Source organism: Nannobrachium achirus (genome assembly GCF_963921795.1).
Source record: "Nannobrachium achirus genome assembly, chromosome: 11".
Taxonomy (NCBI): domain Eukaryota; kingdom Metazoa; phylum Chordata; class Actinopteri; order Myctophiformes; family Myctophidae; genus Nannobrachium; species Nannobrachium achirus.
The window spans coordinates 21,273,140-21,295,695 of record NC_137820.1 but is presented as its reverse complement, the minus strand read 5'-3'; the positions used below and the strand labels follow the sequence as shown (position 1 = coordinate 21,295,695).

Here is a 22,556-nt window from a genome sequence, read left to right as displayed (position 1 = left end):
ACAGATATCTCCATATATGGGCATAAAATGGACCCAGAACTATAACTGCAGTGATCTCCATATATGGACATAAAATGGACAGCGACATACAGACAGACAGATACAGATAACTCCATATATGGGCATAAATGGACACAGGCAGACAGATGGTCAAAACGGGTCCTATGAAAACAGGTATAATGGGGTTTGCATTAAAGGGCGGGGCGTTCATTCCCTATTTACATTGTTCCGAGTTGGCCAGGTCGCCGACTAGACGCTCGGGCGGCCCAGCTTCTAGTAACTTAAATATACAAAGAAATTACTGACATATTTATCAACTTTCTACTTAAAAAATAACATTGATAGTGGAAATAGCCGATCTACAAGCTCACAACGTTGTGAGCTTGTAGATCTGCTATTTCCACTATTTCTGAAAATGTTTGTCAATGTATGAACATTTTTCAACATTCACGATTATGACAAAATATTTGCGATTATGTCAAATAATTACGATTAGACGATTATGTAATAATTGTGACAGCCCTAATTACAATTTGAATGAACCCTTTAACCCTGTCGTTGTGGGCATGTGATTATAGATGAAAATCAGCTGATACACAAGCTCACAACACACCTTTACAAAAGAAATCTATAAATGCATGGAATCTCTGCATGCATTTGAAACAATTTGAAAATGAAATGAAAACAGTGCTTAACCTTTCAATATTCCAAGATAGTAAGACGTTGTGAATGTTCTTTCCTGGCTATTTTGCCATAAATGCCACTTAAGCAAACAGTTATTCTGTACTGAAAGTTGTTTGCAGCACAGGATCCATTTAGGTATATTATCCATAGAACAGAGCACTGAGCACCTGGTAGTCTTTGTTTCCTTGTCCTGGCTGCTTGTGCCAAGTGAATAATGGCTAGTTGGCTACTTTGTTGTGACTTGCCCGGAGTATTGTTTGTGCCACCGTGCAATGGTTGAACCAGCTGTAAATGGTTTTATGTCTTTTATCAAGAGCTTTACGGTATTTAAAGGTCCATTGACCTAGGTCCTAAAAGAAACATTAGAGGGATGCTTTCCCTTTGCATGTACAGCTCATGATGACTTTCACTATTATCAGACTAGACAAACAAATGCAACAGCTGCTCTTTTTTTGCATGCTGAGGTCATCGGTCGTCCTCTACAGCTGATGCGCTGGGACTGTGCTGTTGTGTCCTGTGTCACAGTGGGAGAGCATTAGATGTATTTGTGGCATGCTCTCAAGAGCTCCAGTGGTTTGCCCCTCCTGTCCCCCACCCCACCCCATCAGCATGCTGGGAGTGTCCTCTGCTGTCAGGGGGTCCCCCAGGGGGCCATGGGAGCCAGAGGTCAATGACAGTGGGGCAGAGAGCCTTGCGTTCAAGCCACTCACCATCAATCCGCATTAATGACACATCACAGCCAAACAGCTGAGCAGGAAGGGTCCTGCACTGCTGGGGTAGAGTTGGGTTATTATATATTTTTTTATTTTTCATTTTTCATTTTTGTCTTCATTTCCAAATGGCACAGTTGTTTGTCTGAGTAAAGAGTGGTGTGGAATTCATCGCAGTCAAGTGTAAATTGTTCATGATGGAGTAGGTCCTGAGGTGCTGAGAGGTTTAGAGGCCCTTTTTTTTAGAGGGGGTGCTGGCTATCACGAAGACAGACAGTGGTGAGATGGAAAGACAACAGATTAAGCAAACAAAATGACATTGCTCTTGAGCTGCACTGTTGATCATATTTCCGCAGAATTGACAAGCCAATGCTCTCACATCAAGGTTAATTGAGGGCTCCATCAGCTTCTCTCTGTGTACAGCAGCTGTCAGACTGTTTTTCATGGCTGCCTTGGGGAGAGGGCTCTCCTGTCTAAAGAGCGGCACTGAAATTACTGCTGTCCTACGCTCTGATCCTCTATAGGCTGCTGACCCAGCGAGAACTGTAAAGCTCCCCCTCTCCCTTGCTGCCTCTCATTCCCTATTTTTCTTTCTTTATTGTCTCCACCAGCCGAAGGCTGAGGGAGAGTATGTTTTCCCCTCCGTCCGTGTGTCCGTCCGTGCGTGCGTCCGTCCGTGCGTGCGTCCGTCCGTGCGTCCTCACAGTTTGTGAGCACCTAATCTCAGTCGCCGTTGGCCCGGTTGCTGCCAAAGTGAGCACACACATTCCCTGGATGCCAATCTAGAACCTCTGCCCTAAATTTTTCAAATGGGCCTTTTCTAGCGCCACCTAGTGGCCGATGTTCGCAAAACACATTTCTGTGCACTACTCTTACAGATTTTGTCCAAAAATCCTACAAATCGGTAGGCAGTATCTCGACAGTCATGTGATCGACACAGATCTGTCCGATTTTGCATATTGCATCCTGATTGGCTAAGATTGGCTTCCAAAGTTTGTAGGATTGAGCCGTTTTGAACAAAATGCCTCAAATCACAAACGCAAAGTGCAATTTTCATGAAATCACGCACACACGTTCCCACTAGGCCGAGGAAGAAATGCCACTTAATTTTTTTTAAATCAGCCTCATGGTGGCGCTATAACAGGCCGATTTGTGGTTTTACCTATAACTCCACCGATCAGTTTCAAACTTTGTAAGCGCACTCCCTAGAGGCTAAGGATAAACCTTTGCCCTGCATTTTTCACATCAGCCTTTTATAGCGCCACCTTTGGGCCGACATATGTAAAACACATTTTTGGATATTACTCCTTGAGATTTTATGCAAAAATCACGCAAATCGGTACACAGTATCTCTATAGTCATGTGATCAAGTCCGATCAGTCTGATATTTCATATTCCATCCTGATTGGCTAATATTAGCTTCCAAATTTTGCAGGATTGCTCCGCTTTTGAACAAAATGCCTCAAATCATCAACGCAGCTTGCGATTACCGTGAAATTTGCTAAAGTCTACCATTAGGTAGACTTTAGCAAAACACATTTTTGGAACACAATGCTTCAAATCATGCATGCAGCGTCCGATTGCCATGAAAGATCTAAGGTGAGGAACATATGCCACCCTTTTTACATTGGCCTATTATACAGTAACACCACCAGTACGCACGGCCTGGTGGAGACCTGTGCTCGGAAGAGCACTGCTTCTAGTTTCCTTCTGGTATCCCTCTTTCTCTCAGTCTCTTTCTCTCTCTCTCTCTTTACCTTTTAGGGCTGTCACAATTATTACATAATCGTCTAATCGTGATTATTTAACATAATCGTGATTATTTTTCATAATCGTCATAATCGATTCCATGTCACAACGTGTCGCGATGCGACGCGTTGTGAGCTTGTAGATCGGCTATTTCCACTATCAATGTTATTTTTTAAGTATAAAGTTGTCAAATATGTCAGTAATTTCTTTGTATATCTACCATGTGTAACTTCAAAGCCTAAAAGCCGAACAGAAATGTAATTATCAACGACAAAAACACAATTAAATCGTTAATCGCAATTATTTGAGAGAAAATTAATCGTCATGTAAATATTTCATAATCGTGACAGCCCTATTACCTTTGTCTCTTGCCTGTATGTTGTCAGCACCATTCAGTCAGGGAGGACTGATGCTCTGACAGAGCCAGAGTTATTTCATATCGCACTAGCGGAAGTACATTTAGCAGCTGGACACTGCACCGTGTGGAGTGTGTTACTTTAGCTTTGTATATTCCGCTCATCAGCAGTAACCTTGCCTTAAGGGCAGATAGACTCTCTCGTTACTCTCAGTGGAAGTCAATCTCTAGGATTACACAGGTTGCTCTAGTTTGGTAGATTGGCCGATAAACTTGAGTCGAGGCAGGAGGGAGCTCCTTGCATGGCAATAACATGCTACACCTGTGTGCATCTACAATACACTGGTTATCTCAGAGAAGAACTAGAACTGCACTCTGTCGAGGTGCCAACTTGCGTTTTGTGCACAAGTAGGCCATGTATGGCCAACTTGTGCGCCATGCAGAGCGTGCCATGAGTTGGCGCGTTACCTACCTACCTACCTACCTACCTACCTACATACATACCTACAGTACCTACTGTACATATGCAGCCGAACACAGTACTTGCACGCTCTGCTGGCGCAAGTAAATAGATGACGTTGTAGAGGAGGTATTGTAGTGTGTCATGATGTATTGGCTTGTTTGTTGGTGCCTTGTTGCTCACATGTTGACAGCAAAACATTGTCTTTGCATATACGGTATGTATGGTTTTGGCTGACAATGTGCCCCATATGGACTAACAATACACTTTCAAATGAACTGTGTATAAACAAAAACCCACCCAAAAACAGTATTTTATATGTATTTACAGTATATACAAACAGACAAGTTCAGTGATATAACATAGAGATTGTATAATCTCTATGTTATATAGCTGAAATTGTCTGTCTGGGAGCGTATCGATGTTGCGACATAGCATCTGTTCGGCGGTTCATTCTTTAGACACGGGTGAATGTTAACCTGGTGAAATGCTAACCTGCCGACGCGGGAGAGTACAGTAGCTAGCCTGCCGACGTGGGAGAATGTTAACCTCCAAGCCTAAACCTAACCCAAACCGTAACCCTAACCTCAGTAACCGTGACGCGGGTGAGTAGCTAACCTGCCCACGCTCATAGTCAAAAGAATGACTCATCGAAAGAGCGAGATTTCCCCGTCTGTCTGGACAGATACCGGTATATCCAAACTCTCCCACCTTGGTGGATCAAAGCTGTATGCGGTACTGTCATCATAGACTGGCCTCCAAGTACTCTGACAACGGGTACTGACATCATAGTACTGATGTGACAAATCACTGCTGTCACAGATTGGCCTCGTACTTTGTGACTATTTCAACTGAGAGAGAGAGAGAGAGAGAGAGAGAGAGAGAGAGAGAGAGAGAGAGAGAGAGAGAGATATGTATATCCTGGTCATATCTCTGCTCTCTTTCTCCATCACAGCTTTCAGCTTTGAGTATTAGTGACAACAGATGCTCTATTTTGTTTTGCTCTTTTAGCACCAGTAAGGAGGATATGTTAGCAGTCCAGGGACGTCTACAATACATCCTGATCTAATCTCTGCTCTTTCTCTCTCCATCTTGTACTTAGAAGTATAACTACTTATCACTCGATCCTTAAAGCCCAATGTAGGGCTTGGTGAACAGTTGACAACCTGGGTTTGAGCCGTAATCTGTTTGAGTTCCACTGTCGGCCCGGTATATCTTGTCGGATTGTGTGTATCATTACTCATGGCAAAGGCAAACTGTGTAAAGCAGAGCCTTGTACTGCACGTTCTATCAGTTAATCTATTCATTCACTGTACAGTATAGGACGGTATTGCCTCATCTGCCCTCTGTTGGGCAGGAGAGAAGGAAGCAGTACAGCTGCTGGTCTAGTCAATAATGGAGGCCTATCATATTCTGTGTACACTCTCCATTTGATGATTTCCCCTCCATTATGCTCTCCTTTTCCCTTCTGTTGTGATGTTGGTTCAACACTCAAAATGCTAGAGCAATTCATTTGATCACTCTGGGTATTCTCTGAGAGGTATTATGCCATTTTAACCCACAGCACCGGCTAGATATAATGTCATCAAAGTCACAAAACAAAATCAGAGTCATCAAACAAAAGGTCATTGTTTGATGCTGTCGTGCCGTTGTAATTTATGGATTCTTCAGTACACATGCTGTTGGGCTTGCACTATTTAACAATAGACATTTGAAATGGCCTATTTAACATTAGGCATTTTCTTGTAATGCATTTTCTATACATGCCTAATCTCACCCCCTCATGGAATGTCCCTGGTGCACACTAAATAGCAGTTTCCACAGCAATTATATCCATCCTTATAGAGCTGCACCTCTTGACTGGGGAAAAGCAGCATCCTACTGTATAATTGCTATTAACTGTATGCAATTTTAATTGGACAAAACCTTATGAAAGTGTTGTGCTGTAGTATGGACATATGAACATGTCAGTTCTCTAAGGATGGTGTTCAGGCTCAGCCCATGGAAATGACCTTGGATATAATCAGAATATGCTGGCTTCAGTGGAAAATGGAGACTGCATATTAAGGGTTGTTCTTTAATAATGACGTTCAGCATTATGCATGCTTACAATTGACCTTCAGTCCATATCCTCCTCGCATACGGTCCTCATTGGCTGCTATTATCTTAAAACCTTGGTCTCTTTTGGTGTTTTTTATTTATTTATTTATTAATTTTTTCAGGTTGTGGCTTGAACTAGTACTCAATTTCAACAAGCTCTGAGTCCAGGAGTTTGAGAGGTCACTCAATCTCATTGGCTAACTGCCCTCCCAGATCCTTACCCTGACTTTAACTGGACTGAATCCATACCTAAATGTAACCATCTCTTATGTAGCTTAAAGAGGTAGTAGACACTAAACTCATTTATTTTAGATGTAAACGGATAGATAGGATATACTGTACATTTCTTGCTTGTGATCGAGGACCATTTTTGTGCATTCCGTAATTATGTGCTCAGCTGCTATTTTGGGTGCTAAATGTCCTATATAGTTTTGCTTTACTATATAATACATTTATAAGGTGTGGTATGACCAGCCTGCTGTGACACCCTCTCTCGTTAATTTTCAAATCTTTGAGCTGCAGAGTAGACCTTTACAAAATGATAGGTTGAGGATTGGGGGTCGCTGTAGTTTAGCTGTGATAAATGATTCACAGACATGATACCAGTATATAAATAAAGCCCAAAAAGCCCCCCAAAAGTATATTTAAAAAAATTAAATAAATTGTCCTGACCTGAAAATGTATTTTCTGTTTGTTAAAGAGCTGGTCATCATACCTGATGATGCACCACGGCCCTACTGTAATCTACAGTGAGTTTTTATTACAAGACTATGATTTCAGCTCCGCCCCTAATAATACACAAAACAAGCGGCAGCCATCTTTGTTTATACAGCGTTTGAGTTCTTGAGTTCTTTCAACTCAGATTTATACTTTGTCGTACTAACAGCCAAAAAAGCCAATATACAAGCTCAGTCACAAAACGCTTGTAACTTGAATATGTTCTGTGTGTGTCACCATGACACAACGCTACACATAAAGTCATAGCATGCAGTAATCCCCTAACGCATTCCTATATTAAAATAACTAGGTAAAAAACTTCACATTCCCTGTGACCCAAAGTGCACTCTGGGAAATATGCAAATATAGCCATGTTTACATTTCATCACATATAGAATTAGATTTAGCTAGGATTCTTCATCATTCTCAGCAAACAGCAAATCATTGCGGGGAATTAATCAGTAGTCACATTGACCTAACCTCCCTTCACTTTGTGAGCACCACACCAGGAATGCATTAATGAGACAAATGTTTTGGATGAAGATAAGAAATGGTTCATTCTGGAGATAGTGTGTCCTTGAAGAAAAAGTCTCTCTTCTTCATATGAGTGTACACTGTGCACCTTTTGAACGGTATCTCCCGCCTGGTTTGTAGTTACCTCTTCATCATTACTAGACTGTCCCTGTACAGGACTGTTTTCTTCCCTACTCCAATGTGAACAAATCGCCAGGCGCATTTGCAGCATTCCGTTCCAGATATTTCCAAAAGAATAAATCATGTATTACAGTTGACTGACAATGCACGGTACAGCCTGAGAGAATTGACTTTGGGAGATCTACAGTATTAATAGAATCGATTCGAGCCTGCAGGAACAGATTTTCTGTGTTCCATCCTGCGATATCAACTCAAACTGAGATTCTGTTTTGTAAGTTTAAAAACAATAAAGCGCTCAACGTTCAATTCTTGCCACCTCAACTCACCCATCTGGTCCCTTGTCATGTGACATCTGCTGGTCTCTCTCTGTCAAGGCTTCGGTTTCCAACAACAGGAGATTTGATATTACCTTTTGCCAATGGTGGGTGGTTGCAACCACCCCTTCAGTGGCCAGTCAGCCCCTTCCAGGCTGCTCTGGAGAGATGAGTCACGTCCAGCTGTTCCAGGGGGGTCGGGGGAGTGTCACATAACCCTGCCAGGTGTCGATGCCAGCCATGGGTCAAGGGTCACAACGGAACTAATTACCGCAGCTGGCGCCTCGTCTCGTTTGGAGCACAGCATTAAAGGGCTGATGTGCTGCTCGGTTCCTGCTCCGGTACTCTTTTTCATATCCTCTCATTTGTATCTGCCGTGTCTCATTCATTATCTTTACTCGCTACCCTTTTCACAATCCAAAATCGAATATTGGGCCTGCCACATGTGGGATTATTGATGCTGTTATTTAATGACTGTCAGGATCTCTGGCATTTATTTGTGATCTACTGGCCTGTGTGAAGAGCTCATACTGGGAAACATGGACTATATTTACAGTTTGATTTGATTTCTCAGGGTCTGGGGAGAAGGGCTGTCATAAATTACAGGAACATCATTGAGCCTGTGCAAATCTGTACGCATTTCCCACCAGGAGGAGAGACAAAGAGGCAGCAGAAGGCGGCAGAGTGCTCAGCTGTAAAAGCTCCAGCCCTTACAGTATTTAAGTTACAGTATATGGGAGACAGGCATGGCTTAGAACGTCGCCAGGCTTCTCACACAGGGGCGTCACAAAGGGGGGGGAAGTGGGACTGAGTTACTAGGGCCCAAGGTGGAGGGAGTGGCCTTAATTATTTTATACTTTAGTTATTGAAAAATAGCAGATATACAAGCTCACAGCGCGGCACCGAGTGTTGCGCTGCGAGCGAACATTTGTAACTCAAATTTTGCTTCTTGGGGGTCCCTGGAACTAAATATTTTGAGATGGGGTCCGTGGCCAAATACATATCATTTTGGGGGTCCTTCACATGAAAAGGTTTGAGCACCACTGACATTTTTTCAATAGTTAAAGCACAAAATAATGCGTTCATGGGGGGACCACTGTGAATCCTTGTACCCAGGGCCCAGAATTTGGTGTGACACCCCTGTTCTCACATGATGTCACATGTCAACAAAGGATCTGCTGCAGCTTGCTTGGCTCTCTTAATATACTTAGCATACAATCCCTCTGCAATCAGATATCATCTGGGCATACATGATGTGTAAAGCTAGCTAAAGCTGCTGGCCGTTGAGAGTGGAAAGGAACCACTGAGTGCTGCTTGTTTAGAGGTTAATAGTGATTATTATTAGGGATGGGACGATATGAATATCACATTTATTGTGACAAAAGAACCCGCGATTTACGATATCGCGATAATCAAAATCCATTATCCTGGGGCGGAACATTTGCCAAAACATTCGCGTTGTGAGCTTATAGATCAGCTATTTTTTTGGCAAAGACATTTGATAGAGAGTGAAAGAAAGACTGTATCAAGTATGTATATTATTACCTTTTACCAATTATGGAGGGTTTAAGTGGTACTGGATATGCAGCTCGGCAAATGAAATCTCCACGATACGATTATTGTGAGTGTTTTTTATTACGATAAACGATAATATCGCTTATCGTCCCATCCCTAATTATTATATCTATCTCCTGCTGGCTTGCATGATGACGTCAGGCTGCAAGCCAACAACTCTAGTGATCTGCTGCCAATCACTTTTGTGTGCACACACTCACACCAGGCCTGAACACCTGGCTGGGACATTGCCATGATGACATGGATCTCTCTGTCTCCCCTCACAGTCCAGCTTCGGAGGACTGCAGCACTGAGAGGCTAATTGAATACACCCAACCCCCCAGCTTTCTCTGTCCCATGGGAGGGGCCACAACTAATGATTTGGAATCTCTATTCCTGGTAGGAGGCTCCTATGAGCAAAAGTCTATATGGTCTGTGTTGTTTGATTTTCCACGGCATATCTCTGTTGCTGGGATTATATGGCGTCTCTCTCGAAGGTTCCTAACCTCCTGACCCCTAACAGATTCCGTATAGCTACAGCTGGCGCCCAGATGTGCCTACAAGCTCCCTGATGGAAGACGTGTTCAATCCAGAAAGTCACTTGATGACTTACTTTTAACCAAAGGCACAGTACTTGTTGTTTGACAACCGACGCACATGATGTCACCCTGCATATTTTGGCAGACGTACTGTATGTACGAGCGTGATGATGTCAGTGTTAACTGTTGTCTGGTTTTGTTGACGCTTTGAAGTGTGACAGAAAGCAGTACACTTATTGGGAGAACCATTCAAACTCATGCTGCTCAATGCCCAATCATAATTGAATGACAAAGAGAAGTTGTGAGCTCATAGGCCATTGACCTTCTGGTAACAATTTTGTCATTTCGATTTTCATGACTACAAAGTCATGAGATTTTAATGAAATTACGTAACAAGCTCACACGATCTGTGATTAATTCCCCCCCAATGCAGCATTACCATTCTTAATCGCTACAGTCGGGGAAATATTTTGTGTGGTAGAGAAGGGTTTTTTGTTTTTTGTCCTCTGTCAGCCATTGGTAAACTCACAGGGAAGCTTAGCACAGTACATTTAGTGTTCCTATCATTCGCTATTATGAGTCCCACTGTCTGTCGGTGCTGCTTTCGTGGCGGCCCCGTCATAAATCAGATTTTACCGCTACATCTGTACTGCCCATGCTAATGAAGTAACACGCAGTGAGGAGACATAGTATTGATTTCATTTCCTGCCTCTCTGCGATGCTCCGTGGGTAGCTGGAGATTACATGACAATGTCATATAAAAGGAGAGATTAAAGAATCTGTGTCCGGCTGTGTTCAGCGTTACAATTAGATGACCGAGTGCGAGAGCGAGAGAGAGAAAGAGACGAGAAGGCCCTCAGCACCGTGGCTTTTCTTTCACAGATCTTTGGAGCGTAAACTTCTGTCTTGTTAGCCACAGCTACACATTGTAAAATCCTCAGTGTTGATTTACTGTGACTCTGAGAGGGTCCCGTTTTACGTGCTCAGAGTTAAATGAACACTGGCGATTTCACAGTGCAGATGTGTGGGATGGAAGCAGGCTCTTCGCTCCATCACCATCACATGACTGCCAATGAATCTCAAAGACACACTCTATCTCTTATCAGAGATCTGGCTGGATGCTGGATGTGCTTGTGTAGTTCAGCGATACTCAACCATTGGGCCGGGGCCCACTGGTGTGCCGTGAGGATATCGCAAGTTGTGGGCCCCCAAATAATTGGCACAACACTAAGATTTCAATGATAATATAACATAACATTATTATGACATATCATTTATTGAAAACCTTGCAAATGTGTTTTCCTTGTGATATGATAAATTGGAACTTAAAGGAGAATTTCTGCCTAGGAGGCTATCTTACCTTTAGAAGTACTTATTTGCTCCCCCAAAGAATGGTCCAGATGTAATTTTTTCAAAAGATTCAATATAGTCCATTTTGGGTCCATCTGCCCTACCTGACCAGGGTTTCAGACAGGAGCGATTGGTTGAATGATTATTAAAAAATCTGCTTATTGCTCTCGCTCGAAAGTCCATATTTTCGCTACATGTCTGTGGTAAATACTGATAGTATCTCATCCAAGCGGTGATATTAGCAGTGCGGCGCCATTATTGTTGTTAAAATGCTGAACTTTGAACTCACGTTGAAATCTTGTCTCTCGCGGGACTTCCGCACAGCACTGGGGGTGAACCCACATCCGGAGGTCCCGCGAGAGACGAGATTTCAATGTGAGTTCAAAGTTCAATGTACCGGTAAGTTCCATTTGGCATTGATCCAGGCCAGAAGACAATCGCGTTCCCAAACACAAATGCACGCAGCCCACCCACCTGACAACTTAACACGGCAGTGTTAAGTGTTCAGATGAGTGGGCCGCAAACGCTTTTGAGATTTTCAAGTGGGCCCTGATGCAAAAAAGGTTGAGAACCACTGGTCTAGCTAACATCATCCACAAATCGACACATTTCAATTGACTCTGGCCTTCTGTCTTTTCTTCCTCCATAACACTAGAGGAATATGCTTAGCATTAACCTCCTGTTTCTGGAGTGTGAGGCAGCATGATGTAGAGTACATCCCTCAGCCATGATGGTACAAGTATGCCCCTGGACATGACGTTAGTATGTCGCTAACACTTGATGCCAAGCAGGGAAGCACTGGGTCCCATTTAAACAGTCTTTGGTATGACCCGGCCGGGGATTAAACCCTGACCTCCCAATCTCAGGGTGGACACAAGGCCACTGAGCTGCTTGCCTCCGCAATGAACTGTCAATCAATCACTTTTTACAGTACCACTTAACATCTATATACTTCATCATATGACATACTGTATCTACACTACAATCTAACAATGCAGTGCATCCTGATGCGGTTATGAGCTTGTAGATCAGCTATTTATGCTATATTTGCTATTTTCCCATGTTGGAAACATTTTCAATTTGACATTGACATTTTTTTTTTTATGTTTTAAACGTTCACCTATAATGACATGGATATAAGGATGGCATATTGAAAGTGGCAAAAAATACAAGGCTGTATTCTCACTACACTATTCCATCCATTATCTCTGCTATTTTAAGACTCCTCTTGTTCACCCAGTGCATGCAGGCATGTGGGCCATACAGCTCTTTCGACCTACTAATTTTAGAACATATGAATATCAATTGATGTACATGCCTTTCTTTCTGTGTATCTGTGTGCCTGCAGTGTGTTGGATATAAGGTTCTTTGTGTGAATAGTTGCCCTTTCTCTCTCTCTCTCTCTCTCTTCCTCTCACACAGAGAGAGACACATACACACTCTATTCATTGTATGGCTTTACCAATTCAAAGGCATTCTTCACACTGGATTTCCCCTCCAGGTACTGTAACATTGAAGTCTTTAGCTTTACAAATGCTTTAAGCTGCTCTCTCCAGACAGCCTGCCTATGTGAATAAGCGAGAGGGACCATGTATTCTTGTCTTATGATAGGCACCAGTTGAGAAGGCGCCTGTGCGTTGTGAACGTTCAATGTGTGTTCCTGTGTGGATGCCGACCTGTAGGCCACTGAAAGGGTTCTCAGTGGCGTAGCGACCTAAGCTGCATTCCGTGAACTTAGAACATTGTGTGAGTTGGTTCTGGCTTGTGACCTGCATATCGTCGTTGTCGGGTGGAAACCTGGTATCTCCAAGTTTCAAATGTGTTCAAATGTTCTTTCGCAAAGTAAAGCCCTGCTTCATCATACAAGGCCGTTGCACAAAAGTAGTGAAAACAGCAGATCTACAAGCACGCAACGCCTCGCACCGCGAGGCGTTGTGTGCTTGTAGATCGGCTGTTTTCACTAGTTTAAATCATTTTTAAAATGATAAAATGCAAAACGAACGTTTTTGGACATACAAGGTTTTCACGCCAACACCGACGATATCGTTGCATGACAGCCACCCCCGCCCCGCGCTCTGATAATGTTCCTGCTCCTCCAAATACCTTAATAGAAATATATTTAATTTAAAGACGGGGTGCCGTGATTTTCCCTCCCTAAAACATGATCATCAGGAAGATTTAAAGTGTACAGAAGGTTTTAGAATTATGTTTTTATGTGGCCACACCCACCTGTTCATTAATACCTGGTTTTCATCTTAGCACCACCCACCTGAACCCGAGGTTTTCAGCTTTCAGGAAGGAACCAAAAATACACAGTGAAGACATATTTGCATATCACAACCACATCTGGGGGTCTATTAGAGTAATATTAACTACATAGACACACAGAAAAGGTACAAAACTATAACACCACCTCTTTAATTTAATTTCAATATTTTGTATGTTTTTTCATTGCTCATCCAAAGTGAGTACATTCCAGATGTTTTGTCAAACACTATTATTGTCGTTGTCAAACACTATTATTGTCGATGACATACTGTGTGTTTCTCTATGGTGTGGAAAAGGAAACATAACTATATAACATACATAACTATTCCAGTCATATTCGATCTAAGCCTTAATGCACCCACTTAACTAATTAAAATATTCTGTCATCATTACTGTAATGAGTTGTGTGTGCTATGGTAGCAAAATCCAAGGAGAGAATTACCTGAAAATTGCTTGAGGTTGACTTCTTTTTTTTTTTACATGGTAATGTAACCAGTTAACTACATCTTATATTCATTTACAGCTGCAATGGAAATGATTTCAGATTTATTTTGTCGTTATGAATAGTTATATACTGTACTCGTACATGTGTATTTTAGGACTGGTTTCAGGGCTTGCTGTGGAGGAACAGCTCAGCTGAGAATGAGAAACATGAAGGGGATCATGTCTACAGTGTTGATTTCAAGTAATGTAGATGCCAGATTTTTGGGTCTGATGCCAATCCTGATTTTGGAGACCTAGGCGGATTATGCCAAATTATTTATTATTATTATTATTACTTGCGCCTATATAAAATATGAGGCGCAAGTACTGCGTTCAGTTGAAGGTTTTTGTCTGTGGCACATATTGGAACACTGAAGTATATTATATATAATACTTAAATATAATATATAATATATAATATATAATATATAATATATAATATACTATAATATTATATATAATATATAATATATATAATATATAAACCGGAGAGGATATATATATATATATATATATACACCTGGAGACTACCTTTCCAGATACATATATCCATATATACCTGGAGACTACATCTCCAGGTATATATATCTGGAGAGTATACTGTATATACCTGTAGACTACCTCTCCAGGTATATATATCTATATTAGTCTCTAGATATATATCCTCTCCAGGTATATATATCTATATATACCTGGAGAGGATATATATCTGGAGACTATCTCTCCGGGTATATATATCTGGAGAGTATACTGTATATACCTGTAGACTACCTCTCCAGGTATATATATCTATATTAGTCTCTAGATATATATCCTCTCCAGGTATATATATCTATATATACCTGGAGAGGATATATATCTGGAGACTATCTCTCCGGGTATATATATCCATATATACCTGGAGAGGATATATACCTGGAGACTACCTCTCCAGGTATATATGTCTATATATATATATATATATACCTGGAGAGGATATATATCTGGAGACTATATATATTTATATACAGTATACCTGGAGAGGATATATATCTGGAGACTATCTCTCCAGGTATATATATATATCCATATATACCTGGAGAGGATATATACCTGGAGAGGATATATACCTGGAGACTACCTCTCCGGGTATATATATCTATATATATATATGTACCTGGAGAGGATATATATCTGGAGACTATCTCTCCAGGTATATATATCCATATATACCTGGAGAGGATATATTCCTGGAGACTAACTTGATAAAGGCGCAAGTTTGCTCCTCGTTAGAGGTGCAGTCTTGTTATAGTTTGCTGCCATCTCAGAAAAAAATGGAAAAGAATCAGCTTCATTCCCATTGAGATGCATTGGCAGAATCCACCCTCATAGGTAGAATAAAAGTGCAGTGTGACCGTGCCCTTACTGTATATATGGGCCAAACCAATATATCGGTCATAATGCTCTAATCTCAAGACTCACACAGTTGGTTGATTGAGGTTTCTGGATGTCAGCGATGAGCACTGGAAGAACTACTTTGAAATACGCAGGCACTACTATATTGAGGATTAAAGCTGATTTCTTTCTCTTTTTTTCATTAAGGAGCTGTGTAGACTGGAGTGGTTCTCTTTCACGCTCCCAGATTGTCTCAAAACACACCACTCCACTCACTCAATTCAGTAAAATCATGCAAAGAAGAGAGTCAGCCACCAGTAATGACAAAGAAGAAATCTCTTGCTGCTGGTCGAGAGAATGCATTTTATACCTCATGAATGTTATCACTGGCAGCAAGCTATCAGCTGAAAATGTTGTAATATTTTCTTTCAGAGTTGTGTATTGTGTGCACATGCAGTACTTATAAAATATGGTTTTCCAGGCAAACACGTTTTCAGATATAAAGGGGGCGATAAGATATCTTGCTCACAATTCCATTTCCCAGGCTTGTGTCTAGCATGTGTTGGAGACGGCCGCTAACTGAGGTGTGTAGACATACTGTGTATATTAGGTGTCGGATCATTTAAAAGTCTCTGGAAAGAGAGATGTTTTTCTCAGTCAACGAGTCGGTCTAAATGACAGCAACTGTCATCTTTGACAGAGTGGGAACTGAGTTTTGAGCATTCCTCTGTGCAGAAAACGTGTACTTTATGATTATTTAAGAATCACTTGAGTGCTAGGGAAAGAGATTCAAAGTGATTTCACAGGATATGTACTTGACCAAGCCAGGCCAGTATTGGTCCATATAGTAGCAATAGCAGACAAGCTTGGGGAGCACTGAATGTACGTATTTAAGCCTTATGGCATCCTTTTCACCTCTTGCGGATTCTGAGTGTCATTTTGCTATAACTGAAGCGACCTTAGCTAATGTCACCCACATGGACAAAGGAATCTTTTTATCCTAATGGGCTTGAGTTACATCAACCTTGAGATACAGTGTCACGTGTGTCATGTGACCCAGGAGTCCACTCTGCAGTGTTACACAGGCTCGCGAAGGGAAGGTTCCTACTGTAAATGGCTGCATTTTTATTCCACGTTCAAAGAGCTTCCTGGAAGCCTCTGTTCTGCCAAGTATAGGAGAAGCTTGCACAATTTTTGCCATTATATTAATGGGTGCCTTGCAAGCTACAGTATGTGGATTGTCCTGACACTGAAACATAAGAGATTCATGAGTCTTTCCAAATGGGGCTCATATTCAATAAAGAACTCTCTCTTTGCCTCTGAGCATTAGTCAAAGCCAAACTTTCTGTGATAGCCCATCTGGAGGTTTAGTCTTTATAGTACAGTATCTCAGGGCTATCACTCTACTTCACGCTTGACAAGACTGACCAAGCATTCTGTCCCATACAACACCTAACCATATGACACCTTACTGCTCAATATGCCCTGTTCTACCACTTTTTCGAGTCACGTGTTCAAATACTGGATTCTGATTGGCTAAATTCCGGAGGTTATGAGAGAACTACTGCCGCAAAGTTGTGTGAGGACTTGTCCGAGATCAATGAGCCTCAGTGTACATCCGGGGACTTCAGGAGGTAGTCGGAACACCTTTCCCCCAACCAACAAATGACCGTGGCAACGGTCCTATGTTCACTAACGTGCATGCTATAGTCGCCGATTTATTTGGATCCAATGCAATCCGCCAACTTTAAAGCCCCTTTTCTCTGAACCTATGCCTTTCTGGAAGCGAACAGCCTCTATTTACAGCCGGAACGGTACTTCTAACTGACGTTAGCTTAGCTGTAAGCTAGACGCATGGATTAGTATGGAGTTGGCGCCATCTGTTGGTGAGTAGAAGATGTTGTTGGTGGAACTATCTGCTGTCTCGCGGAAGTTTTATAGGCAATAATGATTGTAACTTAAGATCCTTGCAAGTTACAACTATGTGTTTTCTTTCATGTATAAGGGAAAAAGTGGTAGAAAAGCTATTTACCACTCGGGGTCGGACATTATGCTCTGATAATGTCCTGTGTTAGGGTGTTATCGGACTCGGCTTCGCCTCGTCCGATAACACCCTAACACAGGACATTATCAGAGCATAATGTCCTCTCACTCGGGGTAAATTGCTTACTTCCCTTCCAGTGCCGATTCCGAACAAGTTCGGCTTTTTTTCGGCAAGAGACAATATTTTTTTAGCTATTTTATTTACCCTGAGCTGCTTGTAAAGACGTTGGTGGTCCTGGCTCGTCCTACGCTTTCCAAGGAGCAGTCCTACGTGCTCCGACGATTTATTCCATTGAAAATGGCCAGATGCCAAGTTTACAGCCCCCCAATTTTTACTGAATCTATGCTGTCGGCGGCGCGACGTTTCACGGGGTGCCGATCCCGAACTAGTTCGGCTTTTTATATAAAATGAATTAAATAATCGGAGGCCTCACCGAAGCCTGGGGCTAAATTTTCATCCAGGCCGCCGACCGCGATCTGTTTACATCGGCCCGCGAGAGCGTCGTGCCGCCGAATCCAATGCATTGTCACATCTTTGAAGCTCATTTTCTCTGAACTGTGTTCTTATGGAAGTGGACAAGGTTTATTTACGACTAAATCGCAGAAAATCGGGCTTCTAACATCATGAGTGATAGCCTATGGCTATCTTGTAGCTTTTTTCATCCGGGTCTTTTTCATGACACGCACGAACGTGAACACGCGCGTCACTGCTACGTGGGTCCCCGTATGTTACAGCGGTGGTCTATGGGAGTGACTCTGGCACTCAAGTGGCCTTGGCACGCATCGAGTTAATGGAGCATAATCTATCTCCTATCCTAGGAAGGATAGGAGAATTTCAAATTATTATACCGTAAATGTATGCATTTTTCAGAAGTGCAAAATATGTGCAATACTGGTCATGAGAAAATACTTCCTCCAACTGCAGAATCTTTGAGAACTCGACCGTTTTGACAAAGCTTTCCTGTTGAAAGACAGTTTACTGAACTCTGTGACAGTAATTGCAGGGAACAAACTTACCAACTCTCTCAAGTGTATCTTGTTTCTGCTAAACTAGCCTGTCAACATCCCCCACATTCTGAGAGGGTTGTTGATGCTATACAGTTAAGGGTTTTGTTTGTTAATCTGACATATGCACTTGAGCTGAGTTGCCCATACTATTCTATGACTGCACTGATTAACTTTCTGACTGCACGGATGAACTTGCCTACACTTTTGATGTATTTTCCTGTTTTATATCTATTTTGTATTATGATTTGTGTTGTGTGGTTGGGTGAGACCAATGCTCTATTCTGTTTTTAGGAGAGGCACGTTACAAATGTTGTAATGTACCGGTATGCCCAGTACAATGACAACTAGAAAAGTTCACTGCCCTGCGCATACTGATGCGGGTTGCCTACCTGCATGGTAAATTTTGGTAGTTATTTTGTATTTTGTACTGATTGTTTGAGTTTTGCATCATGATCCAAGGAGTCCTGAGAAAAGAATGTGATTCTATAAGCTATGGTTAAAACATGATTTTGGCGCAATACTCCAGTCATGTTTTGTTTTTGGCCAGCTGTGGCCCCCTGTACTTGGTTGGTGCCCTGGTCTCCTGCCCCTAAAGCCATTGCATTAAGCTGGGCCTGATTAAACCCTACATAGTTTGTTGACAAGGGTCCTCCTGGGGTCTATCCTACTACATTAGGTAGGTCTGCAAATGTTTTCCCTCTACTCTAAATATCTTAATCGAAAACAGCAGATCTACAAGGTCAGAACTCAGCCCCAGAACAATGAAACTAGGGTTCATGTGGTTAAACTTCGTCACTGTCGGGGAGAAATCTCGTATCTCCAAGTTTCACATTTGTACGCTTTTATGTAAAGTAAAGCTTCATCATACAAGACTGTCACACAAGCGGGGAACGGTGGCACAGTCGGTAGTGCTGTCGCCTCACAGCTAGAAGGTCCGGGGATCGATTCTTGCCGGGGACGCAGTGGGCTCCGCGCATAGAGTTATAGTAAGTATAGAGAGGACACTAGATATCCCCGCCCGTCCACTTGCATTGAGTTGCTCACCCAGCGATTCAAGCGTACTTCCGCGTTTGGAAACGCCTCAGAAACGTGACGTAGTGGGGCTTCTGTGACGCGTTTTGCGTCATAGTTTGTGTTCATGGACGCGCTGGGGCTCCAATTCATGAACGAGCACTTCCGCTATGAACGCGCAGTCAATACAAAGAAGCCTAGAATGCGCGTTCGTCTTAGAAGCCCCAACTGCAGTACCTCAAACGGCCACCATGTCCATGGCGCTTCAGAGCTCCCCGTAGGTTGCGGAGGCTTGGCTCCGCGTCATCAGAGCCCATACCCTAGGTGGGGTTGGCAAAAGGGCCTTTCTGTGTGGAGTTTGCATGTTCTCCCTGTACAGTATCTCCTAGGGTATGTACCCTCACAAAAATCATGCAATAATCCTGGTCTCTTTACTGCCTCCCCCTGGCCAGCTGGGGCGCTTGATGGAGGGGAAAGGAACTTCCACACGCTATGTCCAACCAGGGAAACTCCCCCCTGTCAGGTGAAAAGAAGCAACTTGGACTCACGAAACTAGTGAAAATAGCAGATCTATTTTACTAGTTTAAATCATCTTTAAAACGATAAATACAAAACGAACAGTTTTGGACATACAAGGTTTCCACCCGACAACAACGACTTGCATCTTGGTATTTCCACTAACTAACTATGACTAAAAACTGTAAGCAGCCAACCATCTCACTATCAAGATTCCAAGAGTGTCTGTTTGAGAAACTATTTCTATTAATTAGCAGAGTCAGTGCCAGCCAGTCCCTTGGATGTTTCCAACAGGTACTTTGTATGCAGTCATTTCATATTGTTCAACACATTTTAATACCCAACTCGTCAAAGACAGTCAGTTGGTCAAGTGCCCAAGGCATCCCTGGCCTACGCCGTGGCACAGTGGTTCCCAAATGGTGTGCCATGAGACAAGTCCAGGAGTGCCTTGGGATTTTGTGACTAACTACACGCTATTATTGCAAGATATACAATAGCAACTACTATACAACAAGTTATGAATTATCTTTTCAAAATTCAGCACACACTTTGCCTGGAATTCCCAATACAGAGGCAAATTCTCCAAACACCCAAAACTGTCTAAACCGGTGGCATCAATATTCTGGAAAAATGTAATATTTAGATACATATTTTAATTGTTTCACAAAATGTTAAAACATTGCTAAAATTACATATCATAATCGGTAGATTTGACTGATCTACAAATTTACCTGTAGATTGCATATTTTCACTATGAATGCAGGTGTGTGAACTGAGATTTTGAGTTGCCCAAATGTTTGAGAACCACATTATGTGCACTGTGGACTGTGGATGAACAGCAGGCAGGTGAGGTTTGTCATCAGATATTGGGCCTGGTTGAATGTGGAAAATGTTCCCCGTTTCCGGTTCTGGTGTAAAGAGGGATGCAGGACTCGTTTTGTAACATAGATTCTTATTGGATCTCTTTGTAACAGAGATTCTGATTGGATATCTTTGTAACAGAGATTCTGGGGGCTTCATAGTGGCAATTACGATGGAATGGTTACATTCTATTCCTTTTTATTGACCATTAAAGGATGGTACCATTTTTGTTTGCTTGCTCTTTATCTCAGAGATAGGCTGTGGACAGTTCAGATAAAAGAAAATGTATTGATGCAAGAACTATTAGCTTGGAATCCCCTTTGATGACGTATCGGTAGCCCGGACCAGTTATACGTAGACATGGTTGAAAATTGAGAAGTGGTCCTTCAACACCTTTTTTTGCACTACCCCATAAACCTACAAATTTAGATCATTGTGTACAATAACTTGCATCATCTTCCTTCCTCACATCCATTGCCCTAATTGTTAACAGTGGAAAGCAAAGCACGCCCAATGAGCCATCTAGTTATGTCGGGTTTGGCCATGATGATGCGCTTTGCGTTCTTCCTGCCAGTGAAAGTCATTGCGGGTGAGTAATGGAGTGAGTGAGACAGCCTATTTTGTCTGCATCTGTGTTTGGTGCTGTGCATTCAACAGTCTCTAAGCTCATTACAGTAATCAGGTTAAAGAGTGGGGTACTGGGGACTGGGAGCACTTGGCCTGTGGCATATTTCCTCCGGCCCTCTCCAGCCAGACTGAGAGGCTGCCCTACAACGCCCCACTCCTAATGATCAGCTCTCACTGCCTCTGTTTGTAAAGAATCCACGCTGGGCCATTCCGCTGCACCCCATGCAGTCACAACGATGGGTTTAAGGCCCTTTCTGGTGTCTGACTTGTTTTGTGTTCTTAAAGGTCCATGAAACACAAAATCACTAAGTAAGTCAATAAATTATGTATAATTTTTACAGAGATGAATGTACAGAAGACTGTATGAGGTTAGACGCGTTCAGACCTGTTAGGCTTGATATAGGTTTGTTTCCCACATTTATTTATTTCTTAATACAATTGCTATTAACTTTCCCACTGCCAGATTATTTATTTATTTATTGGGTCTGGTGCCATCAAAAAGCGGCTTACCTTTGCGACGTTATAGTAGATAGACAGACAGACATTTATTTATTTATTTTTATTTTTTTGGGTTGTGCAATAGTGCACTTTGGTCTGCCAGGCAGCAGAGGGCGGCGTCATGCGAGAATGAATGTGAATTTGCCTGTTATGTGTTGAAGAAGAAGAAGACCAGTCACTGGCCATAGAGCCTTACAGCCGGAGGAAATCAACAAGGAAGTGAATTGTTCTCCGTTGATCTAACGCATAATGGATTTTTTACACCATCACCGCGGAAAATGTGTTTACAGTAGACGGCCGCGCGACCCCTCATCAGCTTACAGTCATCAGACGAACGAACCGAACGAGCGCCGTATTGGCGGAGAGGTCTTGCGCAATCGGGCGAACGTGAACGTTCAAAGCGGTGGGAGAGTTAAGGTTGCTGTTGATAAAAAATAGGCATTTGGCTAGAGATGTTTAGTTGTAAGGTTAAAAGTAGTTATGTTTAGGCTTGGGTTTGGTGTGGTTTCGAGCAAAAGGATCTGGGAGCCGGGAGGGAGTTCCCCATGTGGTGCAGAGCAGTTTTTGGATTCTACTAATGTGATTGTGCTCATGAAGCCAATTGAAGACGCAGCACATTGCAACCAGGAAGTAGTGTTTGTACTTGCAAGCGTAGCTCTGTGTCGTGTGCGTGCGTTTGTG

General features: G+C 42.4%; 1 protein-coding gene across 2 annotated transcripts in view; it reads left to right on the top strand.

Annotated features, from left to right (window-relative positions):
* tln2b (talin 2b) overlaps positions 1–22,556 on the top strand; it is a 167,632-nt gene that overhangs the window by 8,821 nt on the left and 136,255 nt on the right. Inside the window, exon 1 of one of the 2 annotated variants that reach the window (XM_080737400.1) lies at positions 9,575–9,696. The exons of the other annotated variant lie outside the window; for it this stretch is intronic. The gene's annotated coding sequence lies outside the window, so the exon portion shown is untranslated. Of the gene's footprint in view, positions 1–9,574; positions 9,697–22,556 lie in introns of those variants that run through there. 2 annotated transcript variants of the gene reach the window in all.